Source organism: Callorhinchus milii, unplaced genomic scaffold, assembly GCF_018977255.1.
Source record: "Callorhinchus milii isolate IMCB2004 unplaced genomic scaffold, IMCB_Cmil_1.0 Scaffold6, whole genome shotgun sequence".
Lineage (NCBI taxonomy): Eukaryota > Metazoa > Chordata > Chondrichthyes > Chimaeriformes > Callorhinchidae > Callorhinchus > Callorhinchus milii.
In genome coordinates this window covers 30020292-30040626 of record NW_024704747.1, presented here as the reverse complement: position 1 = coordinate 30040626, position 20335 = coordinate 30020292, and positions in this window count along the sequence as shown.

Sequence of the window (20335 nt, the reverse complement as noted above, 5' to 3'; positions counted from 1 at the left end):
TAAGCTGTGTACGGAGACGCTTATATCGACGCCTAGTTGTCGCTCAAACCAGGCCGAGGCTCATCGAGGTGCAAGAGGAAAATGGGTTGTTTTGAGAAAGGACCCTGTGTGTTGATTCCATTCTGCTGTTCTTGAGATTCAGTTGCTGTCAAGTGCCTGAAGTGGTGCTTTATCTTTTTTTTTTTGCCTCACAGATCAGTTAGGGTGGCACGTGCTAATACAAGAGCTTTAACGAAATGATTCCCAAACAAAACTAAAATGTTTTATCGAGTGAGAAACATGAGCGGTTGTAATAGGAGGTGGCTAGCCAGCTTTTGCCATTCTTAGAACAACAGTATTCCTCAGTCCTGTCTGTTAAAACAGGGTATTGATGATCTGGACCTTAATGTTAGCAGTTCAGTTCTTTTAATGTTCTGTCCGCAAATACTCAGGAAAGTGATTGTGATTTGTACCTCAAAGGAATGTGTTGAAAGCACTATGTACTGCTGAGAGTCATAGCTGGGTTTCTCATTACTAATTTTAATTACTGTATGTTTACCTCAAAAAAAATGGCGAGGAGATGACTTTGAATGTATCTAGGTTTATTCTGAAGTGATCTGTACAGAACTTTGTACTCTGTTGACCTGTTCCTAGGCATTAACAGAACGACGGATCCTTATTCCGAAAGTGGTTGCTTTCAAACTCTCGGGGGGTAAGATCCACCTCTTCATCTTAGTGAAGTTTAGCAACTGACAATAATGTGTTGTGATCTTACAGTAGCGCAGTTCGACCCAGTCAAAGGAGGTGCACATGTCAATTGAAAGCCACTTTAATAATTAAGTATTTGGGGAAAATAGTTTAACATAGATTTTATTTGATGGCTCACTACTCTATCTATCTATTTTATATCTATCTCAGAGGCACATTTGGCTGTGACCTCTGTGACTATTGACCTTCAAGCCATTGGCCCAAACGTTAGAGTTGATAGGCGTTTGGCTATTGGGTTGGGGGTGGGGAAGGATTCATTACATGTCAAAGTTGGAAGCCAAAGGCCACAGAACTAGCTACATGTGGTAGCCAGGCCAGGCAGTTGGTTGACTATCTGCTGGACAAACAGTAGCTGAACATCCAAATGTGTACAAGCTTTTTCAGTGTACTAAAAACAGACAAAAAAACCTAAAATGTTGTGTTCGGTTGTTAGATTACATCGACACACACACACACAGCCACACACACAGACAGACACACACACAGACAGACACACAGACAGACAGACACAGACACACAGACAGACACACACACAGACAGACACAGACAGACACACAGACAGACAGACACACACCATTCCTCAAAGATGTACTGAAGCCCAATGGAAGGGAATGTGACCTGCTTTCTGTTCTACCTCAGTTTTGTTATATTCTCTCTGAAAGCAGATTATTAAGGTTTTTTTTTCTTGTTTGGTTGTTGTTTTTTTTTGGAAGTCAGATTACACTTTGGTATGCTAACCTGCGGAACGAGTTTCTGCGAGCTGCTAATTTTTTTTTCCCCCTCGAGTCAAAAGCTTCACGTCGTCACTCCCTTTCCTACAGTACAGCCACGCACTCTGTGCGTGCGTGTGTGCGTGTGTGTGTGTGTGTGTCTGTGTGTGTGGAGTGAGTGTTATTTCTGGAATGACTATTAGCTGGCATGTGTGGTATTTTTATCGTCTCTCTCTCGTGTTGTCTTCTTGTTATCCTTTTATGCTTTTACGTGCAACTTTTTTTTTTGGACAGCTGATTGATGTCGGGGGTAATGTCTCTGGGGAAAAAAAAAGGAGTAGTTTACGTTGCAGCTGTCTCGAAGCTTGCGAACTGACTGCATGAACAGAATAGGCTCGCTCGCTCGTTGAATGTATTTTTTTTCCCTCCCCATTTATTTTATACAGTTAACGAACTGTTTGCAAAGCACTGGTACTTTTTTTTTTTTACCCGTTCCCCTTAAAATAATGTAAGTTTAACAAGCATTTTTTTTTAAACTGCACTGAGAAAGTCAAACTAGGAATGAAATACAGCTCCTGTTTACCCCCCCCCCGCCCCCCCTCTCACATCCCCTCACCTCCCACCCATCAGCCTTCAGCCTGTGTATTATTTTTGTGGGGGAAAAAAAGCTCATTTTAATTAAATTTTCACTCTGCGTCTCTTAAACATTTCAACTAGGTATGGTCTAAAATCAATATCGCTGCTGAAGTTTACGAATGCACTGTGTGTTTGCTGACCCCTTTTGTGTGTGTGTGTGTGTGTTTTTAAGGTTACCCATTAATTTCTGGAGCCTGCTTTCAAACCCAGATTTTTTATTTGAATTGTTATACACTTACCACAAATAATCAAGTGAATCTTAATTCAATAATTCCAGCTAACCTACCAACTGAAAGGACACTAACGTAGTGTGATATTGTCCTTGACGTCGAATACTTCTACAGCAAAATTAAAAGTATAATGATAAGCTTCAGTGCTGTGAGCCTTTCCACATAAATGTGACTGTCTTCCACATTAAAGATTGCCATCAGTCTTCAGTTAATAATATTAATAATAATAATCCTTGCATTTGATACAGCGCCTCATCACATCAACAAGACATCTCAAAGCTCTTCACGGAATATACTGCAAAGTGAATTGACTGTATATTTTGTGGACGAAACACAGCAGCCAATTGCGCACAGCAGCGTCACACAAACAGTTGTTGATTGAGTGACCAAATTATTGTTGTTATTATTTTAAGGGATTATTATCCCCTGGAAAAGTGATCTGTCAATCAACTAACAATCGGGTTCCTACTTACTGCTAGGAAATCAGAGGCGTGTGGAGTGAGGAAACTTACCCAATGTTTCACCCAATTATTAAAAAAAGGTAAAATTACCATGGGCTTTTCCATATCTATATACTTAATCCATTTGTAATCTGTTGTGAATGTTACGTGGAAACCAAAGTTTGCGGCTTACTGGTGGAAAATATAATTTATTTTTTGCCCAGGCAAAAAAAAAAAATCAAATTTCATATTTTATCTTTTTTACATAACTTTATTTTTTATTCATTTTTGCCCGTGTAAGATACCCCCGAATATGTGGATGGATTTTTTTTTTGTTCCTCGAATACCCTTAACAGATCAGTGTTTCTGACGCTAATTTAAATTCGCACCATCTCAACTAATTAGTGGAATGTGAAATGAGTTTGATTTGTAAAAGCTCTTTAGCCAGCATCAGCACTCGCACGCTCTTGGAAGTGTAAATAGGTTTAATGTTGTACTGGTGGTCATTCAGCCCAGAGAGGCTGGACGCAGTGTATCAGGGCCACTGAAGTCTATATTATGTTTTTTTTTGGGGGGGTTGGGGTGGTGGGGGGGCGATTCATCGTTAAATGTTACACAAAATTACACCTCACGGCGAAGAGGTAGGCAGGTTTATAATTAATTACAATTAATTCTACCTCCTCTCTCCCCCCCCTTCGCCCTAATCAGCTGTTCCAGTCGCAGTCAGTAAGTCGGTCCAGTCAATCAGTTCCTGCCATTCGGCATTCTCCCCCCAAACCCCCTCCCCAATCCCGGTTCTTAAAACATAACACTCGAAGTGTAGCACAATGCAATACAATACAATACAACACACAGCAGCGTCGTGGAAGGCAGTTCGACTTAAAATGGAAGGATGTGGATGTGAATCCTTATGATAGCTACAACGCAGGCAGTTTGGGTCAGCTCTGCTGAGGGGACTGAGAGGGAGAATAATAGAATGTTCAGTACTGTATTTTTAGATGCTCCTCTTTTGCATCGTTAAGCTACTTAAAGCTATTATATAAAAAGCTTATTTTTTATTTGCATTTTTTTTTTTTAGCCACTCGCTCAGATTTTTGTTCCTTTTATCCTTTTATCCTACACAGTTCTGTTGTGAATTCAGAAACTCGTTGCATCCTTTGTGACCATTTCTACCTCATTGCTACATATTGTACATGTAGTATTTATTATTTTATGTCCTTTTTGAATGTCATGCGTTTGTAAGAGAGAGAGAAAAAAAAATGAGACTTGTCCTTGAACTTGGAACAGTCTACCTCAGAAAGACTGTCATTTACACTGAACAGTATTATCAACCGATACGATAGATGCATTAGGTAACATGTTAGATAATGCACAGCTACTGCGAATATTGTCGGACTGGAAATTATTACTTGTGGCCAGAGTATTTCTGTTAGCTATTTGTTTACTGTATGGGCCTTTCTGTGCGCACTTACCTAACGTGCTACCAGGAACGTTTCACATAATCTACAATTCTATCTCAGTAAATTAATAATAATAATATAATAGTCTTAAAGATTTTCAATTCCCTGAAACAAAATTTGGAGTAATAAACGACCTCCCATATACATGAAGTCCTATACAGTATCACAAATTACCCTGTATAAGTATGTTCAGCAGGTTTTAAAGATATATTATTAGATATATTATTTTGTATCTGCTGGAACCAAATATGTCTTTACTCATGCCGTGTAAAGACCCCACAATCTTTTAGCTCTGCACAATATCTTCATCGATTAATTAATGGATTAATTAATTAAGAGGAGAGGAGAAAAAAAAGGCATTTGACGAAACAAATTCATGTTATTTGTGAGCCATTTCTTTGTGTAAATGAGACATTTCTGGTTTAACGGTTTTCTTTTTCAGTTGCTGCTGTGATGGGATCATTATATGGTTGAACGTATGAGCATAGGAAACTGCTTTATGATTAAATTGGGAGAACTTGACTGAGTTCCTGAAATTGTTGCAATGCATTTTGTCATCATGGGTGCAGTGTCATTGTAAACCTCTGCATCTCAGTTCTAGCAAGTGTAGTAAATACGAAGGCACTGTGGTCTGGAAATTCAGTGCCCAATCCTATTATATTATCTAGCCACATTAGAATCTTTCTTTTCATAATTACTTGCTACCACAGGGAAGTAAATGATCGGAGTAAAAATTTTCATATAGAATTACTAGTTTAAGTAGTGACCATTAAAGGAACAAAAAATTTGTGGTTCAAGGCAGATATTTTTATGAAAAGTTTTCTCTATTGTACAATTTGTTGTATATGGCTATGCTACTAAATATGGAAACGGAAGAGAACAAGCATACCTCAAATAAAATTCTGAATATCAAAAAGGCTGTGGATTTCTATTTCCTTCACATACGGTTTAAGGTTGAGAAGACTTGAGGGGAAAAGCTGGCTCTTTGAAAGATGGAGAGAGTTTTTTTTTCTCTCTCTTTCTCTCACCATCTCCAGAAAGAACAAAACATTATAATTTCCCATTTCCCCAAATCCCACAGCGATTACCACATGACGTCTGTCTTCTAACATATTCTTTATGCTTCATAAATATCAGTAAACTTTCAATCAAACCTGGTAGTTTTTAAATCATGCCAATAAAGTGCCTTAGCACATCGTCGAGACTTCTCAAAGCGCTTCACAGAATATATTGTAAATTGTATTTTGTGGGCGAAACTCACAGCAGTCTCCCACAACAGTCCTGGATCGAGTGACCAAATTATTACTTAATTTATTAACTGTAGGGTGGAAGTGTCTCAATTGCTTTTGTTGGCTACAACAGCTTTAGACTATTATTGGGAAGCAACACAATGGCTTTTGAGGTGCCCGTTGTGATTCTCTGTTGCCTGTAATTAGAAATATGAGAAGATTGTGGTGAATAAAAGATGTGATCTGAATGTGGCCCCTTCAGGGATGGATGGAAGCCAAACCCAAATCAAACCCCCTCAAAGCAAAAAGGTTGGGAGCTTTATTTTGAATGTGGATTGACCTTTGCCTTCAATAACTGGCATGGTTTACAAACAAGAGAAATGAGTAATTTCCCCCGCATGTCCTACGATTAGATTTTCCTCATTTTAGGTGGGTGTCAGATGATCCTTGCATTTTTTTTTTAATCCTTGCACTTGCTACAGCACCTTATCACGTCATCGAAATGTCTCAAAGCGCTTCACAGCATATATTGTAATCGATTGTGTGTTTTGTGGGAGAAACCCGGCAGCTAATTGCGCACAAACAGAAGCTGGTTTGTATCTAGAGTGGCAACACCAAAGGTAGGTGGGTAGTCAAGTTTTCATTGATAAATCTCTTTCTGTTTGGTCAAGTATGTTGTTACTTAGATGGTGGGGCAGATGAGGGGAGGGGGAGAGGGGAGGGAGGGGTGTAGGAGGTTCAATCGCTACAGATCAAGTGGTGAATCTCAAAATACAGGTTCATAAGCAGGAGGGAGGGGGTGAGGAGGGAAAATCTAGTGGAGAATACATCAGCGAGCTTTATAATAATCTATGTGTGGGGCGGGGGGAGGGGGGGTGTGGAGAGGGCTGTTTCAGTCGCAGAAAATCCAATGACAATCCATTTTCCCTGGTGATGGTGGAATGTTGATCAGTCTCGGGGGAGGGGGGAGGAACATATCTGCACCTGATCCCTGGCAATGCCGCGGTGAGTGTGTGTCTATATTCCCTGGTGATTGAGGGAGACTGACAGACCTACCGGCCAATGGAATTATACACAGTCAATTCACTTTACAGTATATCCTGTGAAGCGCTTTGAGACGTCTTGAAGACGTGATGAGGCGCTGTATCAAATGCAAGGATTATTATTATTAATTAGCATTTGATCTGCAGATTTACCTGAAATATCCGGATTATATCCAATCTATCGATTTATAACAACTAAATGTTTATCACTGGGTTTCTTATCATTAGACAGTGATTGGGGGGGAGCAGAGAAATAAATACAACTGAGTGAGCGTTTATTCTGTGAAATTTGATTTCAGATTCAATTGATGGTGAAACAGATGTATGTTGTTATGCACAAAGCTGGGCTTGTTGACAATATTTATTTTGGTGAGAGAGAGAGATGGCACAATTGAAGCCTTTTCATTTGTACTGAGATACAATATTTACACACAGTTGGCTGTGCCTCACTGTTTGATAAACGTCTAAAGCTTCCTTCAGTAGCTGCTACAGGTTCATTACTATCTAATTAATGATTTGATGCCAAAAGCTTTCTTTCTCCAAACTAAACTCAACAGCTTGACTAAATCTCCACCAATCACTTATTCCATTCACTTTATTGGTGTTTTTTTCTAATCAGCAGGCACTCCCGAGTTAGTTCTAAGTTAATTATATTTGGGAAGGTGATATTTCTGACTTCACAACACAGACTGTTATATGATCATCAAAATCAGAGACATGTGTATGGCTTTTCCTGTCGTGCTGATGAGAATCCATAGATGTTTTTTTCTCCTGTCTCTCTCTCTCTCTCTCTCTCTACTCCCTTTCCAGAACCTCAGTGTTTCCTGCTCATGTAAGTCAGAGCTGCTAACGGCCTCGGGCTTGGAATTCCTGGCCTCCAGCAATGTACACAAGTCAGTATCCTCAGCTGTAAGGAATTCTCGTAAAATGCGCACTCACACACACACACACACACACACAGTCACACACTCACAAATACACTCACACACATACTGTCACACACACTCACAAATGCACACACACTCACACATACACACATTCACAAATGCACACATACACTCACACGCATACACACAAACACACACATACTCACACACACACACTCACACAAACACACACATACTTACAGACTCTCAAACACAAACACTCACATTCACACAGAGTATTATTTTCAATGACTTTGTAAAGGTGCAACACAAACACCTTCTGAGTGTCCACAGCAATGGGAATAGCCAGATCAGTGGTTGGTGTCAGGCAACTTACATTCCGGTTATTAGTGGCTAGTTTGTAAATATCAAAGATCCACTTGTTACCCTGGTTCAGACACTATGTGCCTGGCCATGTGGCTATGTACATGGCTATGTGGCCATGGCCATGTGGCTATGTGGCTATGGCAATGTACATGGCTATGTGGCTATGTGTCTATGTGGCTATGTGGCTATGGCTATGTACATGGCTATGTGGTTATGGCTATGTGGCTATGTACATGGCTATGTGGCTATGGCTATGTGGCTATGTACATGGCTATGTGGCTATGGCTATGTGGCTATGTACATGGCTATGTGGCTATGTACATGGCTGTGGCTATGTACATGGCTATGTGGCTATGGCTATGTACATGGCTATGTGGCTATGACTATAGCTATGTGGCTATGTACATGGCTATGTGGCTATGGCTATGTGGCTATGGCTATATGGCTATGTACATGGTTATGTGCATTGCTGATGAAGTGTGTGTCTGTCTGTGAACTGCAGGGTTATCTGTGGAGGAGCAGGACTGAGCTCGGAAATCATCTGACCGACTGCAAAGTCCCAGCTGTGGACCTTTCTATTCACTTTCTTCTCGACAATTAAAATATGCAAAGTGATAATTTTACTTAAGTAGCCTTAAATGTGCGATCTATTTAAATGTGAGGGAAATTGCCTGGAGCTAGCCGCTGTAAAAAAAGAATAAATTATGCAAATGCCAAAAAGGACTCTACCACTTGAAAGCCTAATTTTTCTGTAATAAGCATACTGTTTCATTTAATTTTTTGCCTCTTATTAAAAGTGACAGTTCTTTTGCACTGTCTGATGGCTATATCTGACACTGGCTAGAAAAGACTTGCAAGACTAAATGCTAAAGCATTTTGGTAGCTTTTTAGATGATGGTTACATTCACAAAGTAATTATGCACTGGAGAGTAGAGAAATAAGGTTTAATTACACAGTAATCGCTTATGATGGACACAACAGAAGTGTGAACAGCGCCAGACTGCAATCCATCAATGACAGATCCCTGGCCACTTTTAATTCTACCTCATTTGCATCATAACCTCCACACAGAGTTGCACAAATGCTGTTAAATGTTAATAGGAGCTGTCTCTCCACTCAAAATGAATGCTTAAGCTGTTTCATTTTCTCAGACCTTCATAACTACCTCTTCTGTGAAAGCAGGCATTAAGCACAGCCACTGTACGTGGCCAGTGTACTGCTAATTGGGAGCACACTTAAAGTTTTATCTCTAAAGCACTAATAATGCACACTGCTGACAAACCTCTGCATAAGTAATGTGGCTGCAGAAAACATGCCTGGAATGAAAAATGCAGTCTTTGCCTGTTGTATGGTGACTAGCTATTTGATTAAGCCCTGTAGTCATATTTAATTCAGATCCTCTGGGAGCTAGGACAAAATTACATCTTCATCTCTTCAAACATTCAGCCATCTTTAACCATTCAACTGATCATTTTTATTGTCATTTTCACATCTGTGTGTGGTACACAGTGACAATCAAATCGCTGCTGCCCCACTCACTCCATAACCCTATTGAGGCCAACAATGTGGAGTCCTATAGCTCAGTGGTTAGAGCACTCGCCTCGCAAGCGAGAGGACCTGGGTTCGATTCCTGGGCAGAGCGAATCCTTAAGCTCGTTTCCTTACTCCACACACACGCCTCTGCTTACCAGCAATAAGTAGGAACCTGGTTGTTAGTCGACTGGCGGATCGTTTTCCGAGGGTAACAACCCTCAGGTAAAAATTTGGTGGCTCAATCCACGACTGTTTGAAGGCCACAGCTGCATTTCGCCCACAAAATATACAGTCAATTCACTTAACAGTGTATTCTGTGAAGCGCTTTGAAACGTCTCAATGACGTGATAAGGCGCTGTAACAAATCCAAGGATTAATGTTATTATATAGCATCTTTCATATCAAATACTATGTCAAATCTGTCCACAAACAGTGGTGGATACCAAGCAGAGAAATACTTAGTGATTAAAAATAATGTGGAGTAAAAGGCACAGTTGAATGAAGAGAGAGATTCTGACTCGAGACTTCCTTCCCGAAGCCTTTGCACTTTTTCTTCCTCTGCAGGAGAAGCAGGTTCTTTCATATGTGCAAGTACTTCACATACCAACATGTGGGTCTGTTTCACGTGGCCATTATCAGCCACGAGACTCGAGAAGAAGTGTTCCTTTCTGTCCCGTCAATTCTTCGTTTTTTTTCCATTTTTCAGGACAAAAGTCATGACGCTGCAAGAGGTCCTTATACTATTAGGCGCCAGACAATAATTCTTGCCCTGACAAGAAAGAACTACTTGCACGTATCGCCTGTAGCTGTCCACTTTGTGGTAGCGGAGACTGGCACGGTGATGGTCATTATGAGCGGTCTAGCTTAGTTAACAGGGTAATTCTGAACAAGGACACAAAGTCCTCATATCGAGATTGAGAATTATCAACACCTTTCAGCACATAATGCTGAGGCCTTCATCACTTGAGGAGCGGCTGATAAGGTTAAGAACACAAGATCAAGCTACTCATTAGTGCAAAGGTTCCTCTCCTACATTGAAGATGACTGGAAACCGGAGGATTTCTCTCAAGCTTGAACTAGACAGAAGAATCTCGGGATCTGAAGCAGCAGATATTTGACTGACTGACCCCTGGTGCAAATTGGAGAATTTGAGACCTTCATATTTCTTGCTGGAGAAGATATTCTGCAGAACATAAATCATTGTACAATATTGTTGTTTACCAGAAAACATATGCCTGCCTATATGGTCAAGATAACCTGAAATTTAAATTGCTCTCGAAATATGATTTGCTAATAAACATAACCTCAATTAACACGTTAATTATGATAATTTATCTTACCTCTCGTTAAACAATGTGGTAGGTGGAACTATAATATAATATATGTTTTTTTTATTTCAGTTTTAGTCAAAAAAACCTGTGTCTGTCAGTTGCCTCTGTTAGGTTCAGCTGACAGAAATCAGTACAAAATATAGAAAGAGCAGTAACCTAAATAGATGCCCTTGATTAAAAGCATACATTTTGTTGCTTACAGTTTCTTAATGGGATGTATTCAACAGAAAGCTCTCGTAACAGCATTTGTGCTGTAATTTTGTTGATTAATCATGCACTATTGGAACAAGTGACAGAACCACTACACTAATCTTTCAGTGGGCATTTTATTCCATTAATTAGAGGGAAACTTTTAACGGATGGTTTTATAACACCATTATGTAGCACAGCATTAGCAAATGCTGCCATGACTTCATATTAAGGGAATTTATTTTTGCACTCGGGTGAGCCACAGGCAAAAAAAATGCACCTGTTAGAAGCTATATAAGCCATGAAAAACAATAATTATTTGGATGCTTAGGGGGAAATAAAACAGGTACATTCTGTTCTGACGAAGGGTCGTGGACCCGAAACGTTGACTCACTTTCTCTTCTCCATAGATGCTGCCTGACCTGCTGAGGGTTCCCAACGACTTCTGCTTTTGTTACATTCTGTGGTGTTTTTATTTGAGGTTTTAGCACATTTCAGGATCCCTATGCTGCTTGCAGCTGTCTGAATAGGAGCCAAGGTAACATGCAGCGCAAAAGAGACCTTGAACTGTAGATAGCGCCGTTGGATTTAAATAAAACAGCCCTATCACTGCTGCAAAATAAAATCAAAACATTAATAGGAAGTGTGCAGCAGCACACAGGAAATCAAATACAATTCAATTACATTTGGAGACTTCTAAAAAATGACAAATGCAGTGCTGGTTTGGAGCCATAACAAAGTTGAAGTAGATAATAATAATAATAATAATAATAATAATAATAATAATCCTTGCATTTGATACAACGTCTTATCACTTCTGCGAGATGTCTCAAAGCGATTCACAGAATATATTGTAAAGTTAATTGACTGTATTTTGTTTGAAGGGGTCCTTACCCCTGGAAAAGTGATCTGCCCATCGACTAACAACCAGGTCCCTACTTACTGCTATGGTAAAACAGAGGTGTGTGGTGTAAGAAAACTTGCCCAAGATTTCACCCCGCCCAGGGAATCGAACCCAGGTCCTCTCGCCTACACTGAGCTACAGGACTTCACAAAGATACTGTGAATCAAATGGGCTCGAGATCTACTTTTAATCAGATCATATCTCACCAACTATGAATCATTTCCAATTTAGAGATATGTTCACATGGCTTGCTCTGTGTGAGAAATTCCCAGTTAAGAGCAACAATCGAGACCATAATTTGAGTCCATGGCCAATTAAGATCAAATTATAGTATTTGCCATCTTCTCACTCTATAGTCACTTGGGGGGGTGGGGGTGGGGGGGGGGGGTGGTGAGTGGAGAATATTCCCCTCCTTATTTATTATTAAGGAATAAATTGTCCTTATCGGTGAACATGGAATAAGTTACAAGTTTCCTCTGAGCACTCCAAAATTTAAGTAACCAATCAAAAAAAAGGCATTTGTGAAGTACTTCAATGAATCCTAATGAGCAGCTAATGAGGTCGTTAGTATATCCAGTACAATACATGAATTGTGCCAAGAAAGAAAGAAAAATATGTGAAGATTTTTTTTAGAACGTGTTTTTGATCCATGTCATTTTTTAAAAAATTCATTCATTTAATTTGGCTCTAAGTATCCATCATGTCAACTCGACCAACTATTAGGGATCATTGAACTGTAAGAATAATATTATTGGTAGTATTATTATTATAATATTATTATTATCGTTGAACTATCGGTGGGATCTCATCTGCGCTATTCCCAAACTGGATTTCACACCAAACTTTGCACTCAGCAAAGTGTGAAAAAATACCTGGGAGTGAAACGTTGCATCACTTCCCACCTGCACTTTATTCCCTGGCCTTTTTCAGGGAGAGAAATCACGTTGTACTGTCTGCGAACTTCACAAACCAGCAGTTTGCAATTAACACAACAGAATATCACAAGTTAGCAAATAAGGACAAATCGCATGCCAATTTCACCGAACAACTTGGCCAAAAGCACTCCGAAGGTAGAAAGCCTAAAACAGTGTTAAACAGGAGGTTCTTTGCTCACATTTTTTCACATAGTGAGTTCCCGAGCTGTCAGAGAGAGAGAGAGAGAGAGAGACTGTGTGAAAGCTTCTCTGCACCACAGGGTACAAGACACAATCAGCGGTTCTCATTCATCTCCCCAGAGCTGATTAAATAATGGCTTTGGCCCAGAGTTGAGAGCAGTGATGACCGGCTCCCACACCTGCCTGTTGTTCACAGAATCTTACCGAGGAAGAGCTTGAAGTATGTCAAGAAAAATAAAATATTTTTATGTTGAGTTCCTTTCCCATGCTCGCTTTTGTTATTCTCATTTTTATGTGTTATTATTACCCAAAACAAGAAATAAATGTGTACAAAGTGAAAGCATTAAGTAGATGTAGTAAAGGTTTGGCTGTTTTTAAATACTGTAAAGTGAATTGACTGTATATTCTGTGGGCGAAACACGGCAGCCAATTGTGCACAGCAGCGTCCGTCCCCACAAACAGTCGTGGGTTGAGTGACCAAATTATTATTTATTTATTTTGAAGGGATTATTACCCCCGGAAAAGTGATCCGACAATCGACTAACAACCGGGTTCCTACTTACTGCTGGTAAACAGAAGTGTGTGGAGTAAGGAAACTTGCCTAAGGTTTCGCGCCCGGCTGGGAATTGAACCCGGGTCCTCTCGTTTGCGAGACGAGTGCTCCAACATCTGTACTGAAACACAAAAAAAAATGAAAAACAAAACCCCAAAGAGCTGTTGGACATTTTGCATAATTTGTAACTTTATTGTTATTATTCATTGAGATTAGTTATTGGCAAAGGCTGTTTCTTAAATAACATTTCTACATTTTATACAATTCAACTTGAGGTTTCTTCCACGTTGTTATATTGATGTGCGAAGGTGTACGCTTTCACTGAGCTCTATATATTCTTACGTAAACAATGAAGAACAATAAACCAGTTCAGGACTGACAAACATAACAATTCAAAGAAGAACTTCAGTAGCGAGCTGAGAAACAGAAGCCTTCAGCCTCCTGTTTAATACTGTTTTAGGCTTTTCATTCAATTCAATGATGTGATTTATTTTTTCTCGGGTTGGTGTTGTCAACCATGATCTGATAACAAGTGTATTCTGCACACTTTGAAAAATAATCTGTAGTCATAGCATCACACATATATAGTTACAGTAACTTGCTCCTCCACTATACTTTAATCTCAATTCCCATCTTTTCACCCTCAAAATACACAGTCCATTGACTTGATGGTATATCCTGTGAAGCGCTTTGAGATGTTTGGACGATGTGATAAGGCGCTGTATCAAATGCCAGGATTATTATTATTATTATCTTTTTCCTACACTCACAGTATTGTCTTTACTTATTTATTTTAATATTTTTCATAATTTTCACTGACTTTTACCTTCGATATAATCTTCATCACAAAGCATTATTAAACATTTTGAGATATCTTCTGATGTGAATGGTATTGTAGATATCAACACTATGTTCGTGACAGCGCCAAAGAGTGATATTAGAAGGCTGTTTTTCTGGTTTAACAGCAAATATTCCGGGTAAAAATAGAAGTTTCCCTGACTTTTGGAGCAAACAACGTGAAACTAAAGATAAAGAGTGATCTTCCCAAAATGCCTAAAATATTGTTCCCTCCATTTATTTTCCATTCACGTTCAGCATTGTTGTATTAAATAATAATAATAATCCTTGCATGTGATACAGCGCCTTATCACGTCTTCAAAACGCCTCAAAGCGCTTCACAGAATATACTGCAAAGTGAATTAACCGTATATTTGTGGGCGAAACGCAGCAGCCAATTGCGCACAGCAATTATCTGTAACATGATGTAATGATGTTACAGATAATTTTATAGACGATAGCTTTTGGAAACATAAAGTAATCCATGTATGCTTCAGATTACCTTGTTTAGTTTTCAGACAAAAAAATAAATTTTTTAGTAGCTCCTACAAAATCATCAGGATCACATTTCAAAAAGCTTCACTTTTTCTCGTATCTTTTTTTTTAGATATCTTTGTGCTTTCAAGTATTGCTGATGTTAAACCCCTTCCGTATCAACTGCACTCCTTTTACCTGCCCCATCATGGGAGGATTAATGCCTAACAGTTGTATCCTGTTTGCTGGGAAACTCAACATGTGTAAATTATTAATCTTTTCTGTTGCCGACTCCCAATCCTTCAGGCATTGCTGTTGCTGTTACCCAACCTCTCACTAATGACATTCCAGTGCTGAGCACATTCATTTTTTAACTGCCTACAAACTTGTGCTTTTGAACAGTTTGAGATAACTTTTCAGATTCCACCCCCACCCTCTCTCCTCTCTCCTCTCTCTCTCTCTCTCTCTCTGCTCCTGCAATGATTTGGGAATGGTTGCTTCCTGTGGTTAAGAAATGTTAAACATACGTCTAATGATCCAGATTAAATGAAAAATTAAACAAAATGAAGTGAGAAATGGTTACTGCCACCAATATTCTGCATATTTACACATTCCATATTGTCTCGTGTTTTTTCCCGGCACTTTTAGACTTTCAAATTAAAGCTTCTGTAGCGCTCAGAGTGACAACCATTTTCCATTTGATTTTACTGGTAAAGTGATTCTAAAGTCCACAGCTCCACTTAAACCCAACTGATAACACATTTGGATATCATTAAAGAGCGGTAGGACTACCATTATCATCTGTTTCACTTGGTTCAAGTAATAAGGAGCCTTTTGGGGGGATTTGGCCATTATGCTAAAAGGATTGTGTTAAATTGTCTTTATTTGAAATGAAGAAATATATTGTATTTAATGGCTGACTGCTGGATTCCTTCAGCACTCGGCAGCGGGAATCTATTACGTGTGTTCAGAAAAATGACGTTTCTGGGAACAACTGAAACCCACACAAAAAAAAGTTAAGAATTTGGACCCTTCGAAGAGGTTCTTCAAATGTTAATCAACATCATCAATAGTTGTTTAGTAGTTTTTCCCAAGAGTAATAATAATAATCCTTGCATTTGATATAATGCGTGATCATGTCGTTGAGACGTCTCAAAGCCCTTTCACAGAATATACTGTACTATTATACTAAATACTAAATACGGAATATACTAAACTAAAATCACACTAATTCTTACATTTCATATCACACATTATTATGTTGAAATAACTCAAAGTGTTTCACAGCGGTTTTCTGTGAAGTCAGTGACTATTTGTAGGTGAACTCAAGAGCTAATCTGAACACAGTGATGTCTCACAGAAAGCTATGCAGTGAATTATTTGATTGTTGGCCAGGACACAAGGAGAAACTCCCATCTCTTTTTGATAAATGCTTTGGGATCTTTAACATCCACCTGAACAGCAGATGGGACCTTGGGTTTAAACATCTCATCCGAAGGGCAGCACCTCTGACAATGCAATGCTCCCCCATCACTGCACGGGAGCATCTGCTTAGACTAAGAACTCAAAAGCCATGGAATGGGACTCAAACTCACAATCTTTGGACTTATTGCCAGGAAGTCTAGCCACTGAACCAGGCTGACATTCGATTCTTTTAAAGTCTTTCACTCTCTGGAAAAAAACATAGGAATCAACAGCTTGTACAGTAGAATTTCTTAGGCAGCAATGAGAGGTTGGTAAGAACATTTTGATGTCTGTTATTCTGAAATGGTGGAAAAGGTATCAGCGTGGACATCAAAGGGTTACTTCCTGCAGCTCTCTCTCGGCAAAGCGAATGAGAGTAAGTCAATGACATCAGTGCACTCCGAGCTCCAGGTCAATTAGAATCCGCGAACACCTTTTCAACCAATTACAATTCAGTCAGTGGTTCAAGTATTATTGAATTCAGGACGGTACAAAGGAAGTGTTCGGAAAAAGAACATAAAGAATATTTCTATAAAAGCCATTCTCTAAATAAACTGCAAATGTCACACTTGACATATTTAGCTCCTGGACACTGAAATTCTACTCTGTGACTCACTCAAACCCCCTATCACAGGATTCAAGGTTTGTTTGTGGCACAACAGTGAGCGAGTCCTTGTGCGTGACATTTATTTATAATAATAATAATCCTTGCATTTGATATAGCACTTTGCCACATCTTCTAGACGTCTCAAAGCACTTCACAGAATATACTGTATATTTTGTGGGTGAAACGCAGCAGCCAATTTTTTATTAAGAATCAACATAAAAAATATTCTGGACTTTTACAGACATTAGCTAAATGGGCAATCTTTGTATATAAGCAGTAAGTGCTACATAAACAATTCTTTTTCCATAAGTTTGTACTTCACAAAAAATTGAATTTTTAGAAATTCACCCTTTGTACACCCTTTGCTTCATGTAATATTTGTTAGTTAAAAAATAATATATATTAAACCATTATGTGATTTCGCTTTGTGTAACGTTAATTCAACTAGGTATGGACTGTCATAACCTTGAAAGAACTGAGCACTAACCAGTACAAAAATGCAAAATATAAATATATGACATATTTGTGTCTTTCACTGTGTGTGAATAGCATTAATGGAAAGAACACATTGAGTTAGAGAGATACGGACATCTGTGACATTGAAGTGTCTGTTTGTATGTTCATACAGTAAGTGTGTTTGATTGGTGCAAATTACATTAGTTGGGGTTCCAATGTTGTAGCCAACGCCTGACAGTACACTCGGCTAAAAGCTGTAGTTTAAGAAAAAATAGCGAAGCAGATGGTTGAAGACCAAGGTCAAATCACAGGGAGAAGTTTGTCAAAATGGGACGGCAAAGGCAATCTGTAAACTGTTATTGCAGCTACCTTGAGGTGGTGAAAACATTTTGAAATTACAAAAACACTGGAATGGGCCGTACGCTTAGGGAAAGAGTAGCCTGGAGTGCTGTGTCGTGTGTGGATGGATGCCAGATGTGGAGCCCGACATATCTGGAATTAATGATATTAAACATGCTTTGCTATATGCTCAATAATAACTCTATTATGATTGATACAAACCACAGACACTTTATCTAGCGTAAATGTAATCATCTGTCACCCGATATATTAAATCATCAATTTCTGCATTATGAGAATCGTTTAAGGTAACTAATCATCTGTCTAGTTCCGTCCCATGTCTTTGAGGCTGATCAGATAACGCTTTGAATACTGGTACCAAAACCCGTGACAATCTATCCCTGCCGTGAAACGTACTGAGAAAGAGCCATTTCTACTCGAAACCCTGTGGCAATACACCAGAGTTCTTTTTCTACATAATCCAGTGCTGTAAATAAACCACCCTCTGACGCTAAGCTTATTGATCACACACAGTTCCACGCTGGTGTCAAGCAAATTCTCAGCAGAATAAAACACTGCTTTATGTTTTGTCTTGTCAAAATATTAAATTGTTCTGTCATGTAGAGTCAGGCTTTCACAGACTGCATTGACAGTGTAATCTTGCATTAGTTCTCTCTATTGCCAGGTTCACCTTGTTGGAGCATTCCAGTGGTGTCCAATTATACTCTTTAAAGTTCAGACCGGCTTCCTATTATACAGCACGGAAATCTTTCCTACAGTAATCGTCTACAGCTCTATCTGCTTGCTTGATGTTACATATTTATTTACAATAATAATCTTGCATTTGATACAACGCCTTATCACGTCTTCGAGACGTCTCAAAGCGCTTCACAGGATACACTGTAAAGTGAATTGACTGTATATTTTGTATTTACACAGCGCCCTTCACATGGGGTAGTGTCCCTGGAGCGCTTGACAGTGGCAGTGTCTGACACCAGCCAGGGGGGAGAAGTGGGGGGGGTGGGGTGGGCAAGGTGACCATAAGCACGATCACAAAGGAAGGTCTTTAGGCGGGATTTGAAAGTGGGGAGGGAGGGGGCGAGGTGGAGGGTTTTGGGGGGAAGGGAGTTCCAGAGTTTCGGGGCGTAGCGGCTGAAGGAACGGCCACCGATGGAGGAGGAGAGGCCGTAACATTCTGACTGAGAGATGAGAGTGCCAGCGACTGAGCCAAGTGGAGCAGCTGTAAAGTGAATTGACTGTGTGTTTTGTATGTGGGATTATTATTATTATTATTATAATAAGTGATCTAATCAGTCAGGAAGTTGGTGAAGGAGAGCTTTACTGCATGTTAAAGTGCTACCTTCTTAGAGAAGGCTTGATGCTGCCTGAGTTCCTAATGCAGTGGATTAGGAATGCCCACACACACCACTGGGTTTGGATGGTCTCCACTAATACCTGAAATGAATGTTCCACTGTGTTTAATGCTGGTTTCACAATCCTTCAGCTAATTACGTTTTTAATCAGTTATCTATTTTCCATTCAAGGTGGAAGATACGAGGCCACAAATAACAGCTGGAATAATGTAACATTGCTATGACATGGAATCCGTTTTTTTTTACACAGGAACATTTATTTTAATATTTTAAGACACAATAATATGTTTTAAAATGTAACATCGGGTCATCTTTTATAGGGCTTCACTTTCAAACATATTTTCTTTTGCTGCTGGTGGTTAAATGGTCAAATAGCAGGAAATATTTTAATTAGTTAAGGATATTTTATAGCATGGGCTTATATATATATCATATATATTTTTGGTTTTGTTGAACAAAAATGAAATCGTCAATATATTTAAGAGCGTTTAAATGCTACACATTTCTTCCCTCCAGATAAAATTAGCCCGACTTGCAATGATCCACAGCAGAATAAAGCAAAATAAAATATAAACCCTCCACACTATCATTGTGTTGGGAATGGAAGATCCATAAAATTCTTCTATGCAGAAATAAAACAATATTGATGCAATTCAAACTGTTTACTAAACTTGATTAGTGGCAAGGGGTCAGAGATTGCTGCAGGTTAAGTATATTTCTTCCAACAATAACCATATTCCTAACATTCCTATGAAAGTGCAGAAAAGCAGCCTCTTTTTTATTCAAATAAAGCCACGGTCCCGGGAATAATCGCTTCCCAATAAAAAATGTTAAAAATAAATTGCCCCCTCCCCAGATAAAAAGAAATATTGTGTGTCTGACAAATTTGTGCTAATAAAGATTCCTCTCTCTCTCTCTCTCTCTCTCCCCTCTCTCTCTGCCTCAATACATTCTGAGCACATTCAAAGGCAGAGGGGACTTTAGTGCTACCTCCACAGCTTCATTATCATACACTCAGATTATTCTGTGGGCCAAATGAATCAGGAACACAAATGAATTAGTGAGAATTAAGGAGCCTTCTGTGGCCTGAACCCTTTGCGCATCTCAACCGAGATGAAAAGGTACAGAGTGATGGCTTTGTGTCCCATGGTGCGAGGAAATGGAGCCCTGGTTGCCAACCCAGCTTCTCAAGAGTGCTGGGGAAATGCACAGAGAGTTAATGTTGCCTAACGTCTCATGACCACAGGTTCAGTCATGTGGGAGAAGTTTTACAAGGGCTACAGAACCAAATCCCCCCCCTCACTCGCCATTAATTACAAGTGAATCGCTTTTGCGCCTAGCTGTCAATGATCCTAGTCTAAGCACACTCTCTCTCATCTGGACCACTTGCAAACAATCAAAGGCTCTCTCTC